Here is a 13,603-nt window from a genome sequence, read left to right on the forward strand (position 1 = left end):
GTCTCAGCCCAAAATCTCCTTAAGCTGATTAGCAACTTCAGCAAAGTCTCAGGATACAAAATCAATGTACAAAAATCACAAGCATTCTTGTACACCAATCACAGACAAACAGAGAGCCAAATCATGAGTGAACTCCCATTCACAGTTGCTTCAAAGAGAATAAAATACCTAGGAATCCAACTTACAAGGGACGTGAAGGACCTCTTCAAGGAGAACTACAAACCACTGCTCAGTGAAATAAAAGAGGATACAAACAAATGGAAGAACATTCCATGCTCATGGGTTGGAAGAATCAATATCGTGAAAATGGCCATACTGCCCAAGGTAATTTATAGATTCAATGCCATCCCCATCAAGCTACCAATGACTTTCTTCACAGAATTGGAAAAAACTACTTTAAAGTTCATATGGAACCAAAAAAGAGCCCGCATCGCCAAGTCAATCCTAAGCCAAAACAACAAAGCTGGAGGCATCACGCTACCTGACTTCAAACTATACTACAAGGCTACAGTAAAACAGCATGGTACTGGTACCACAACAGAGACATAGATCAATGGATCAAAAAATCTTTAAAGCTACCTATAACCTGAAAGTGCCCCCCGCCTGTTACCACCCTGCTTCATGTTGCCCTGACTTTCTGGACTGGACCAATGCTAACCAATGTACATCTTACATATATTGATTGATGTCCCATGTCTCTAACATGTATAAAAGCGGGCTACACCACAACCACCTTGGGCACATGTTCTCAGGATCACATGAGGGCTGTCATGGGTCATTGGTCACTCACATTTGGCTCAGAATAAATCTCTTCAAATATTTTACAGTTTGACTCTTCATTGGCACACTAAGACAATTTTCTTTGTTTCTAACCTAGCATTTATGTTTCTATGATTTTTATCCTGATTTTAATAATTTTAATGGCTTGGTAATATTTCACCACATTTCTATACCTGATGTATTAATCTTTCAATGTCCTTTTTTTGGATACTTAGCTTATTTTCTATTATTAATATTATAATGCTGTAAAGAAGTTTGTTGGGTGTCAAGTTTTGTCAAATTTTGGATATTGTTGCCTTGTAATAGATGTCCAAGCATAGAAGCACTGGGTGAGAGGGACTAAATCTTTGTGTATGGGGGTGATGCTGTTGACTTGGGGTCAGCACCACAGACATGCTATAAGCAACTTCTTAACAGTTTTAGTGAATATGGTCTGAATAGTCTCACTCTTGGGCTCCCCTGTGACCAGTAGAATACAGTTTGAGACAGTTGAGATAAGGGTACAATTGGTGTCTGAGGAAGCCAACATTTTGCCTTGTTCAAGCTAACTTGCCCAGATGTGCCATAAACTTCGACTGTATTAGCACCGGAGTTATAATAATTAAACTAATGAGGTCAATTTTCTATACTCCCAGAGTGTAGACTTTATAAATATGTATTACGGTTACTCAGTCTACCTGGACATTTTATAGAATTATAAAATCTTGTAGTAGAAAAGTACCCTTAGAGACATTCTATCTAACTCCTACATTCTACAAACAAGATAATGTTAAGGATGAAGAGAGGAACTTTTAAACAGTGCAGAGAGAGTCACAGCTGAAATTTAAGCCTCTTTATTCCCAGGTAAGAGATTTTAACGTAGAAACGAGGTAAGAATGAATAGTAATATCACTGAATGGGATTTCATTGAACCCTAGTGGTCTTTACTCCATTAAGAAACTCATCTGCCTCCAATTTTGATTCTAGATACAGGTTAATGTGGGTGAAGATAGATCTTGACTACAGATTATTTGAGAAGCAAAGATACTGGAACATAATTTCTTCCATAATCTTATCTCTTTATACAATTCTCAGAATTTGATATTCATAGAGGCACAAATTACAGGATAGTGTAATATTTCCCATTACGGGAATGCAATATGTACAAGCCACAGTACTCACAGAGGATGATGCTGCAGATACAGACACAGAAGTTTTTGCAGAAAGGTAACTCTTAAGCTGGATCTTGAGGAAGAGAAGTAATTTGCCTTATAGACAAGGCAGTAAGGGTGTTCCAAATAAAGGAAGAGTCTATGGAGAAGTGTGGAGATGTGACAGTCAGCTGCATTCATTGTACTGTAAGGGGTGAATATGGCTGAGAGGATGACAATGAGGCAGCTACAAAAAAGATGGTTAGAAGCCAGGTCCCTAAGGACTGCAGGCTCAGAAGGGGTTCAGACTTTATTTGATGGGGAATGATAGGCCAGTAAATATTTCTAACCAGGGAACAAAGCTCAATTTGCATATAGAATTGTAAAAGGTAGTTAAAATTGTTTAAGTTAACTTGCCACTGAGCAAACTGAATGTTTTACATCTCAATACAGTATTGAGTTGACATTTGCTATGGCTTCATTAATCGAGGGTGAGTTGACTGAAGTCATATTCAGTGATGTGTAATTCACTCTTTCATTTCTATGAACAGTAATATTTTTAGAAATTATAGCCCATTGTTTCATGAATGAAGTAGCCACAAGAGCTGCTAAAAGTAGTGCTTTAGTGAAATCCTTCTCTAGATGATCTTATGTCTGACCTTCTGTACTTTATCTTCCAAAGATCAGCTTGTGGTGTTAATTATGGGGTAAGTAAGCAGTTACTTCCTACAGCAAATCAGCCAAAGTCCAGGTTTGCTCTGGAGGTCCCAGGGATCAGAGCTCTGTGTTTCTTCAGGTTTCAATTTACCAGCCTCAAACCACTTAAAAGCAGGAGGAGGAGAGGCTGGGGAGTGATCGGTTTACAAGTGACCTGGGAGTTCACAGCTTTCATCCCTCCAAATCACAGTCCATATAATAGGCCTTGTGCAGATACAATTGGGACAAATTGACTCAGGCGTCTTGCTTTCAGAAATGAAAACCTTTCTTCTCCCTTATCGGTGTTCCTATGCCTGAATTATTGGAATCAAGCATTTGATGGAGAATGGTAGTTGATGTAAGGTCAAATAGGGGATGTAAGTCCTGAATAAGAGGGTAGGCTGTTAAGTGGCCCTCAGCTGTGTTAATTGGCTTAATAGGACTCTAGCTAGTTTAGGGACTTAAAAGTCAAGCCAGAGAAACAAAGCCTAACAAGGCTCCTTCTTTTAAGTCAGTGAGAGATTCAACTAGAACAATTAACAGCTGGCACATCTTCAAACCAGGTTGCTGTTGTACCAAATATTTTTAGATATATCCTGTTAGAGATGCCTTCAGAATTTTTAAAATGTTTTCAAAAAAGGCAATATTTTCAACTTGGAGCTTGAAGTTGGCTTTCAGAGGCACTTTGAGTCCCCGGGAACCCAGGTTAGTGGGTACAATGATAATCATTGCCAGATAATCATTATCTGCAAAAAGAAACACAATTTAAAAAGAGAGAGAGAATTCAGATTTATCTGAATGCTTTGCAAGCAAGCTAGTTTTCACAACACTTTCCAAAGTAGAATAAACATAGAATCTGAGAGGGATTGCTTTTTACATTAATTTAGAAATAGAAGGCTTATTTATTAGGAATTCAGTAGTCTTGCTTTAAAGTCGTGTATCCTACAAACAATTTGAGCAAAACGTCCTTAACACAACTTTACCATATGTACAGGCACTTCATAAAGTGACAAGTATTGTGAGGCCATTGCACTATCAAATTATGGCATGCTAGACATATTAGAGATGAATAGATGATCTAGTGACCGTATTTTCATGGTTCAATGCATTAATACTGAAGAAAATCACCACCATTAGTCCTTATCATTTACTGATTAATGGTAATTATTTTCCAATTCATTCTATTACTGGGATGAGCTTTCTGAAATTCAGTTCTAAACTTGACACATTCCTATCTAAAACCTTTCAGTGGCTCCCTAGTGCCCCACAGAATATGCTTCTGTCTGCCATTTTCAAAGACTAGAATAATCTGCCCTGAATTAGTCTATCCAACATCCCCCAATGAATGGTCCCTCCCCCAATTATGGCCCCTCATAGGCCCCTCATGGGCCATAACAGTAACAACCATCACCAACTTATTTATCATTAGCAGCTTAGAAGCTGTGCATGTTCTTTTGTTTTTTACTCACAGCAAGTCACTCAAATCAATGTAATTACTATTATTGTTGCTGTTTTAATGATAAAATGGGATTTAAGCAGGGTATAAAGTACATCTACTGTCTTCATAAAGCCCCCATGAAAATGAATATATATATATTTTCATATATATGAATATATATATTCATTTTCATATATATGAATATATATATACATATATATATATATATGTATATATATATATACCAGAAAGTATTTTCTTCTGATAATCCTAATTTATCCAAATGTTGACATGGCTAGTTAAATGCATTTTGTTTTAAGATTATTATTGTTATGTATTCTTTAAGCATGTGATACTGTACTACACTGCTTGGTGTGGTGACTAGTACTCAAACTATGAAAGCTATTATGATTATTTGTATACTTGAAAATGATTTTTTTTTTGCTACATGAACATACTCCAAAGAATATTCTTCTATTATTTGATGTCAAGTACTACTTTAACTCCATACTTTTCTCTTCAAGTTTGTGATGAGAGAGATCTTTATTAACATCAGAAGACTGATACTTCCCTAAGAGGCTTTTGTGGTTTTACCCTGTTTATATATGATGGAAAATAAATATTACACTTATAGACACTATGTTCGAGGAAATTATCTGAACTTTTCTAACTACATCTATAGTAAGGGGGTTAAAGTAAAACCTATGAATTGACCTCTCCAGTCCTAAGGGTCTAAGAATTTTTCTCCATTCAATATTCACTAAATGCAGCATTAAGAACATAATCTTCTTTATGCTGCTATCACTCTTCAACTTTCACATCTACAAAGAAATATATAAATTTTATTTAAGTACCAAATGTTTTAGCCTAAGCCACATTTTAAACTAAGGCATTTATTATAAATTTCACTTATAATTATTAGTTTAGAGAATTTGTCTGTATTTAGCCATAGTCAATAAATATCAAATATGAAAAGGAGTATATACTTGAAAGTATACTAGGACAGAAAATATAACTCTGGATTACAAAAATCACTTCAAGGAAAATATATCTTGTGGGAAAATGAATCCATTGAAAATGAGCTACTGTAATTGTTCACAATAGTTATTATATTTTACTATAAAAAGTAACTCAACTTGAGGCAGGAGAATGGCATGAACCCGGGAGGTGGAGCTTGCAGTGAGCCGAGATTGTGCCACTGCACTCCAGCCTGGGCGACAGAGCAAGACTCCGTCTCAAAAAAAAAAAAAAAAAAAGTAACTCAGCATTTTCGGTAGTGTTACAATACTGTTGATAATTTGATAAATATTTTCAGAGGGTTTTTCAGGCATTATATTTTGGGAGTATACCTCCCTATTGATGCAGGTCACTATGCTAAGTCTCTAAAATTATCAGAAACTGCCAAGTTGCCCATTTAGTCAAATTATATATAATATTATAAATGTAACTTTTACATATAATTTTTTCAAGATATATACAGATGTTTAATTTTTAACTAGCTAATAATATGTCACTTATTAGCAATTTAGTATTTTTATGTGCTTTTTTTATCATGTAGTATGACTTTAGCACATTACTTGGCAAATATATTCTACATTTCACATTTCTAATAATCATTACACATTAAACAATTGTCTAAGGAATCTTTACTAGAGAATCATAGAGAATCAAAACTTCCTGCAAGTGATTTGGCATTTTCTAAGATTTTTTCTTCCTTCCCCTCCTCTCCTTCCTTCCTTCTTTCATTCTTACTGTTTTTGGTAAAGTCACTTGACCACATACCTTCTGTTAGATCGTAGTTTATTTCATTGTATTTACCATATTTTTGTTTTGTTCCTTAAAGTGTGGTACATGTAAGCTCTTCAGGTTCAGGACCTAACAAACCCAAATAAACTTGCTGAACTTCTAGCCCCCATGCAGCCCTCGGCTGGGAGGTAATTAGATCATTCTGCATTACACTAACAGATTCGGTGTTTTCGTTCCCACAGGAGCCTGCGGGCCCCACCTGTCTGCTGGGGAGGGATAATCTCATAAAGCTGCCAATACTATGATTTAGCTGAATACCTGTTTGTTAATAAATCTTTCATCATATTATAATCAAAGAGCTCTTTCAGTTTATGACCCACTTAATGAAGGATTTGGGGTGTCTGCTCATCAATTTGATGTTTTTAAAGACAAACGTAGGGGGGTGTTCATTAGTGTGTGTTAAGCCCTTTGGCTCAGGTGAAAAGTGGAGCAGGATAGGTGGTAAAGGAAATGAGAGAAAATGTTCATTAAGAATAAACTCGTGGTGTGATCCACAAACACATTAGAATTGAGCATAAATGTCTTGTGAGAAAAAGCAAAATTTTTTTTAAGTCTAATGAGCCTCTAGTATCTACAACAGTTCTTTATCAAAGGCCTTTTTCAGTGATGTAGCCAGCACCATTATCATCCAAAGAATTTGATGTGGTTCTCTGAGTTATGGGAGTGTAATTATTAATATGGTGTGAGTGAAGTTCAGAACTTTCGAGAGCTTGCAATCCACTAGTGTGCAATAATGGACATTCATAGCACCTTTCATGACATTAATGTTAAGTGTTCAGATCTCAATTTTATGATTTATTTGTGGTTAAACTTATAGTTAGTCAAACTATTTTTTTGGTTTTCTTTCTTAATACATTGAGGGTAGATATAATTATAGTCCTGGCGTTACTTATTTATTTTAAAATAATTGCATATATTTATAGGGGTACAGTATGATGTTTCAATATATGTATAAATTATGTAATTATATAGGATAATACATAATCTCCACTTAAATACACCAAAGATTTTAATCAATGAAAAACAAATATAAAGTGATATTATGTATGTATGCATATATATGCACATCCATAATATTTACACACACACACACGCACACACACACACACACACATATATATATGTAATTTGCTAAAGCTATAAGGTAGGTCACACCTTCTGCTAAAAAAAATCTTTAAAATTGTTACTTTCCCAAGGAACTCTCTGCCCTGTCAAAGCTTTTCTCTGTGGTCCAGTGCTCAGCTGCCATTGGACTGAGATCCAAACAAGCTTAGGGAAAGAGACAGTACACTGACCTTTGTTTCCTGTTTCCTTCCAACTCTAGAGCAAGTTCTATTTCAGCTCCACAATCAACAAATAGCTCTGAAAACCAAATAGGCCACACTGTTGGAAGTCAGAGAGAGTGAGGTCAGAGAGAAGTCCCAAAAGAGGGAATATAACATTTTCTCATTTCCTTGGTGGAAATTTCCAGCCTTCACACTCATCCTTCAGGATATTCTCCTTCTCTGCTCTTATCATTCAAATCTTTTGGTTGTTCCAGTGTCCACCTGAAGATGACACAGCTGGATCAGGCTGGATGATCTTTTATGTTGTGTCTGCATTCATTGCTTTCTCTATTTCCTTTCCTTTGTGATATTTTCAGCATTAGGAAGTTTCACTCACTTTGACCATTGTTTTCATACATTTGGGTTTTAGACACAGGTTTGTTTAATTTGAATCCAAAAGGATGGACAGGAAGGAAAGCAGACAGCAGAGATATCATTCACTTCCTAACTGAATCATAACATTCTACTTTCATGACTTTGTCACACTACAGAAAAATGCAGGGCATTCATTTGAAGAAATGTAAACAGTAAGACTGACATGTTCTCTTATTCAGGGTCTTCATTCAAACAGTGAAGACTAAACTTGTTTTTGGAGGAGATTTGTGACTTTTCTGATTGCACATTCTCCTAATAAAGGCCAGATTTGCCTCAAAGTGAATGTGCAATTTCCTAGCACTAAAGTTCTTTCACGAGTTGCTTAGGTATTAATAGAAATCACTCATTGCACTTTTTTGATAATAGGCCTGCAGAAATTAAGCTGCCTGATTGATGCTTCAACATTGCCACTGAAACTTTTGTATGTGTGTGTCTTGGATTTTGTTTTATTTCCTTTCTGCGCAAAAGCTCTGGTGCTAAACAGATCTGGTTATGAATATTGTCTTGGCCATGTACCAAATACATAGCTTTCGGCACCATAATGAGCTTTCCTAAGTCATGGCTTCTTCACTACTATGTTGGGGATGAATAAATGTATGTTGTTTAATGACTAAATGAGAAGAATATACATTAAGTGCTTAACCCAATGCAAACCACGTAATAAGCATTCATTTAAGATAGCTGCTATTCTAATTAGTGTCTGTTGGTGATGGGTTTTCTAGACCTTACATATTCCTTAGATGACTGCAATATACATGTAATACAGTCTGCAATCCAGGCGTCCATAGCTATTTTAATTATCATGTCAATAATTTCTATTATTTGTGTTCCTTTAATATGCTATACAACTTTTTAAGAATAATCTCAGAATATTATATAAATTATTAAATTTATATATATATATATCCTGTATATGATGATGTCCTGACATCTTAGAAAACTTTTCAGTCTGGGAAAATACTAGACAATACCTAGGGATGACAAGAGGCCCAGCCTCTGGTCCACACACCCCAAGAAAAGATACTCCTCTGCCTTCATCATTCCAAACCAAGGCAACAGGCAACTAAAGACCACCTATAGCTTAGAGCCCTGAGAATTATTTAAACCAGACAGTCCTAAACTGTTAACCCCACCCTGTCTTCCTTTGCTGAGGAAAACCCAGTAAAGACTGTGGTGTAAGCGCTCCCCTCATTCCGGACTGCTGCCTCCTGACCACACTGGTGTTTTCCCCAGTGCCCTTGAGCAACATGCAGTGACCCTCAATCTGGGACCTGTGAGTGTTCAAATTTCTTCCTTCCAAGCCTCATTTTTGTTTCTCCTGTGGGTGTACTGACCATACTGTATCCCACATTTACAGTCTTAAAACATGTAGCATGCAATAATTTCTCCCAAAGTCAAAAAGCATTCTATAGTGTCGTATCGCCTATAGAAGGTCTGAAGTCAACAGCTTATGTCTGTCCTGGTGCTAGTGGTCCCTGAGGCACATTGCCTGCTTCAGCATCTACCATCCAACCTCAGGTCCAAGAGGAGAAAGGCTTTCCTGAAGCCTACAGCTTCTTTGGCACCATGTCCTCTGTGGTTCCCCTCAGCAAGGATTCTTATATGCTCATCACTATTGGCTTGTTCTGAGTTCAGCTACCTATTCAGAAGCACCAAAATAGGAGAAGAAGAACAATGTAATTTTATGATTTCATGACTACCTTGAGGTGTCCTGAAAAACGGTTAGTAGAGAAAACTACTGACGTAAAAGCCTATCATGCCATATTAGGAGTTGAGTGAAGTAGGGTTCCCTCAGGGGGCATGATGAGAAAGTTGGGCGGGTAGTACTTCGGTGATATTAGGGCTTTTATTGGGAGCACACGAGGAATGGAAAGGATTAAAAGGCAGAGTGCATGCTTCTCAAACTGCTGTGAGACAACACAGAATTATGTGCATAATGGGTTCTTATTATACACTTTCTGGATTAATTGATAAAATATTTCCCAAATATCCCAAAATTTCACAGTTCAGAAGTTTGCCATGTCTACTCTAGGTTCCAGCATTTCTTACTAGTGGTTATATTCTTCAATCATACTCAGTTCATTAAAAGCAGAGTGATTTCTTGGGCTTTGTGAGGAGGGAGCAGAAGAATGAAAGGTTTAAAATGTGAGAGAAGGTTGATAATAGAAGGGAGGCTGTTTATGTATGAGGTGGAGGAGGGGCTTGGAAAGATCTGAGAGCAGCCTCTAGGAGCTCAGAGTGACCCCTATCCAGTAGCCAACAAGAAGACAAGTAACCCGTGCTACTAGCACAGGGAACAGGATTCAGTCAGCAAACTTAGTAAATGTTAAAGCAGTGCTTTCCTCACAGCTTTTAGGTAGGAGCCCAGCCTTGTTAACATATCAGCCTCAATCTGTGAGACACTGAGAATCCAGCCGAGCCTGGGGAGACTATAGACCTAAAGAACTCAGAGACAATACGTGGCTATTGTTTTAAGCAGCTAAGTTGGTGGTAATTTGCTATGTAGCAAGAAAAAAAAAACAATAAAAGGGGTTATCAAAAATTAGTGAGCATATATTAAAACTACCACGGTAATTAGTTAATTTTAGTGAAGATACTTTGAGGTTATGCAAATATTTTATTTCTCCATTTCTAATCTCCATGACTTTTATTTTATTTTATTTTGTTTTTTGTATTTGTATTATTGTACCTCATCGATTTCCAGTGTGATGCTGAATAAAAGTGATGAGAGAGGATGCATTTGTCTTCTTCCTGATCTTAGGGATAAAGCATTCATTCATTCTCACCAGTAAGTATACTGTCAGCCATAGACTTTGTGTAGATGCCTTTTATTATATTAAAGTAATTCTCTTCAATTCCTAGTGTGCTGAGAGTTTTTATCATGACTGGATGTTGCATTTTGTTGCATTTTTGGAGTGCTTTTTTTATTCTTTGTCTATTGAGATAATCACATGCTTTTGCTTTCTTAGTCTTTTATATAGTGAATCCCATTGATTTATTTTTGAGTGTTGAACCAGCCTTGAATTCCTTTAATTAATTCCCACTTGTTCAAGATGTAGTTTCCTTTCAAAAGTATTGTTAGATTTAATTTTCTATCTTTTTCTATTATCTTGACTCTGTATGAGAGATATTTTTCTATAAAATTGTTTTCTTGTGATGCTTTTGTTTAGTTTTTTTATTAGGGTAATCCTGGACTTATTAAATGAACAGAGAAGAATTCTTTTTGCTTTTATATTGTGGAAGAAGTTGTGTATAATGACAGTATTATTTCCTTAAATGTTTATTAGAATTTGTCAATGGAATGTTCTAGGCCAAGTTGGTGAATGATGCATCTACTCTTGAAAGGAAAATGTATTCTATTGTTTTAGGTGCCACTATTTTTGGTTTGATTTCACTCAGTGTGCCACGTACTTTAAATTTCTCTAGAGACAATTTGTGTCTAGGATGGGGGTGGTTAACCAGAACATCTATATGATTCTGAGATATCGTTCTTATTTGTGTGTCTTAGCCTCTCTTTGCAAGCTCTTCTTCCTCTTTAACCTTTCTCTAGCAGTATTCTTCCATTACTTGTTATTCCAAGCATCTTAGCTTAGTGGTGATGAGGTGTGATTTCTATTGTTCTAATTAAAGCTTGGTCTTAGGTTTGTCCTAAGTCCCTGGGTCTTAGCACTGTAGCCCTCTCTGTCCTCTGCCCTTGCCCTGTTCAGTTGGGGATCAGCACATTAACTCTATTCTACCCCAGGGACAGGATTCCCTCTACACACTTTTTTTCTTCCTTCAGCTGTATTGAGGGCTGTGCCATAAGGCTATAGTATTGTCCTTCTCCCTCAGATAATGGCTTCTATTTCATAGCGGGGATATAGGGGAAGCATCCCTCTTGTGTGGCCACTGTTTCTGTCACTCAGGTCTGCACCATGATAGACTCTTCTTAGGGTTCTTTTTGATCTTTTCAGTGAGCACCCGGGGAATCCATGCAGAACAGTCTGAAAATACTGTGAACTCGCCTAATTTCTGTGACCCCCACCACCCCCCACACAGAGAAGTTTACTCTTTTCCACCAACCTGCACTCGGCCTACGCTAACTTATCAGCTATTCTAGCTGAACTCTTATTATTGACTTTCAATTGTATCTATCCCAGGTGAGTACATGTTCACACCTTCTTTCTCCCTGCAGGCACCATCTCTCCTTACATATTGTGTCAGATCTCTGCTATGTGATGGGTTTGGAAAATGCCATGAATTTGAAGTTAGCATGGCCCTTTTTCATTGCTTGAATGCTGCTTTTTCCAGCTCTCTATATCCTTGGGCTAAGGTTGAAGGCAATTGCAATTCACTGACACCATGTTTTAAGATTATTAGCTTTTATTCATTTCTTCATCCATCTATTCATGTATTTAAACACTGATGAAGCAATTTTATTCTATTTGTATTTATGTCCCTACCACTTGTTCTAGGAACATAAATGCAAATGGAATAAGACTGTTTTCTCATGAACCTCACTGTCTTTGGCGAAAAGAGACAACCTAAAGAGCAAGCAGTTATCCTAGAATGAGATCCAAAGAATGTGCACTGAGGGGGCTTATGGGACTGGGATCAGGGTAGTGTTGGTGCTCTTCAAAATGATCAAGAATATGCCAGGAAGGCAAAGGTGGTGAAGTACATTTTTTTTATTTTTTGTTTTTATTTTTTAGTTGAGATATGGTCTTGCTCTGTCACCCAGGCTGGAGTGCAGTGACACATTCATGGCTCACTACAACCTCCACCTCTTGGACTCAAGCACTCCTGCTTCAGCCTCCTAAGTAGCTGGGACTACAGGTGCACACCACCATGCCCAGCTAATTTTTGTAGAGATGGGGTTTCTCCTTGTTGCCGAGGTTGGTCTCAAACTCCTGGACTCAAGGGATGCTCCCACTTCAGTCTCCCAAAGTGCTGGGATTACAGGTATGAGCCACCATGCCTGGCCTAGAAGTGAATTATAAGCAAAAGGAACAGAATATGCAAAGCACAAATCATGAAACAAGCACAAACTTTTGAAATTTTAAGTGAGATGGTCTTTCTGAATCATAGGATATACATTTCTATAGAAGATAGCTTTGGTTGAAGAAAATATTATACTGATATAATATTTCAGGCTATCAAACTGTACTTTTTTTCTTTGTACTAAGCTTTTTGTACAAAGCCCAAAATTGTCTAGAAATCTCACCCTTATCCCATCCATTCTCCATTCAACTGACACTTTTCCCAAGTGCACAAATACCGTCTAAGTTTGCCCTTTTGCCACCATTAAATAGCTATGCAAATTTATCTATTTTGTCTCTGCATTAATATGCCCATCTGTCAGTTGAGATAATGGTTCTTTCCCTGGTTCCCTCACAGGAATGGAGTGAAGATATTATAAGACCAAGGACAAGAACACACTGTTACAAACAAAAAACACCCTTAATATGTGACACAAACAGGTTTTATCCCTGCCAAGAAATATTTTCTGAATTCCTAGATTGGTCCTTCTCTGTGCTCTCATAATATCCTTACTTACATCTGTTTTATCACTTATAATATTTTATTGAAATTATCTGTTCATGTGCATATTTCTTCCAGTAGACAATAAACTCCTTAAATCCAGAACCGCAGCGTATTTATCTTCATACCTCTCACCCTTAAGTTCATATTACGTATCTGGTTTGTGAACAGACATTCATCAGTAAAAAAGTTGTGTCTCTCCAGAAGCTAGCTCAGTTTCTTGGTGTCTCCCTGTATCCTGTACCACCTTGTATTATGTATGAGGAGAATGAGTCAGGCTCCCTGGTGGCCCTCCTGGGCAGCACAATGCTGCCTGTTCCTGTAAAGACATCACCCATAAAATCTGTGCAGGTAAGGAAAACTTTATCTCTCCTCCAAAATGACTCTGATATTTCTGCAACTCCTTAATTCCAAAGCTTCTAATCTCCTGAAAAGAAATTGGATGAAATTCAAATAAAACCATAAAATGGCAGAGCTTCAAGGGTCTTTAGAGTTTGGTAGTAAATTGTGTTCTGAAAATAGTTGTTGCCAGG

At 37.1% G+C, this 13,603-nt stretch overlaps 1 long non-coding RNA gene across 1 annotated transcript in view; it reads left to right on the forward strand.

Moving 5' to 3' along the window:
- Positions 1 to 11,624, forward strand: part of LOC131380991 (uncharacterized) — a 144,690-nt gene extending 133,066 nt beyond the window's left edge. Inside the window, exons 3-4 of the long non-coding RNA XR_009209361.1 lie at positions 10,255 to 10,338; positions 11,504 to 11,624. This is a non-coding gene — a long non-coding RNA (uncharacterized LOC131380991). The remainder of the gene's footprint in view (positions 1 to 10,254; positions 10,339 to 11,503) is intronic.
- The last annotated feature ends 1,979 nt before the right edge of the window (positions 11,625 to 13,603 follow it).

Source organism: Hylobates moloch, unplaced genomic scaffold, assembly GCF_009828535.3.
Source record: "Hylobates moloch isolate HMO894 unplaced genomic scaffold, HMol_V3 SCAFFOLD_13, whole genome shotgun sequence".
Classification (NCBI taxonomy): Eukaryota; Metazoa; Chordata; class Mammalia; order Primates; family Hylobatidae; genus Hylobates; species Hylobates moloch.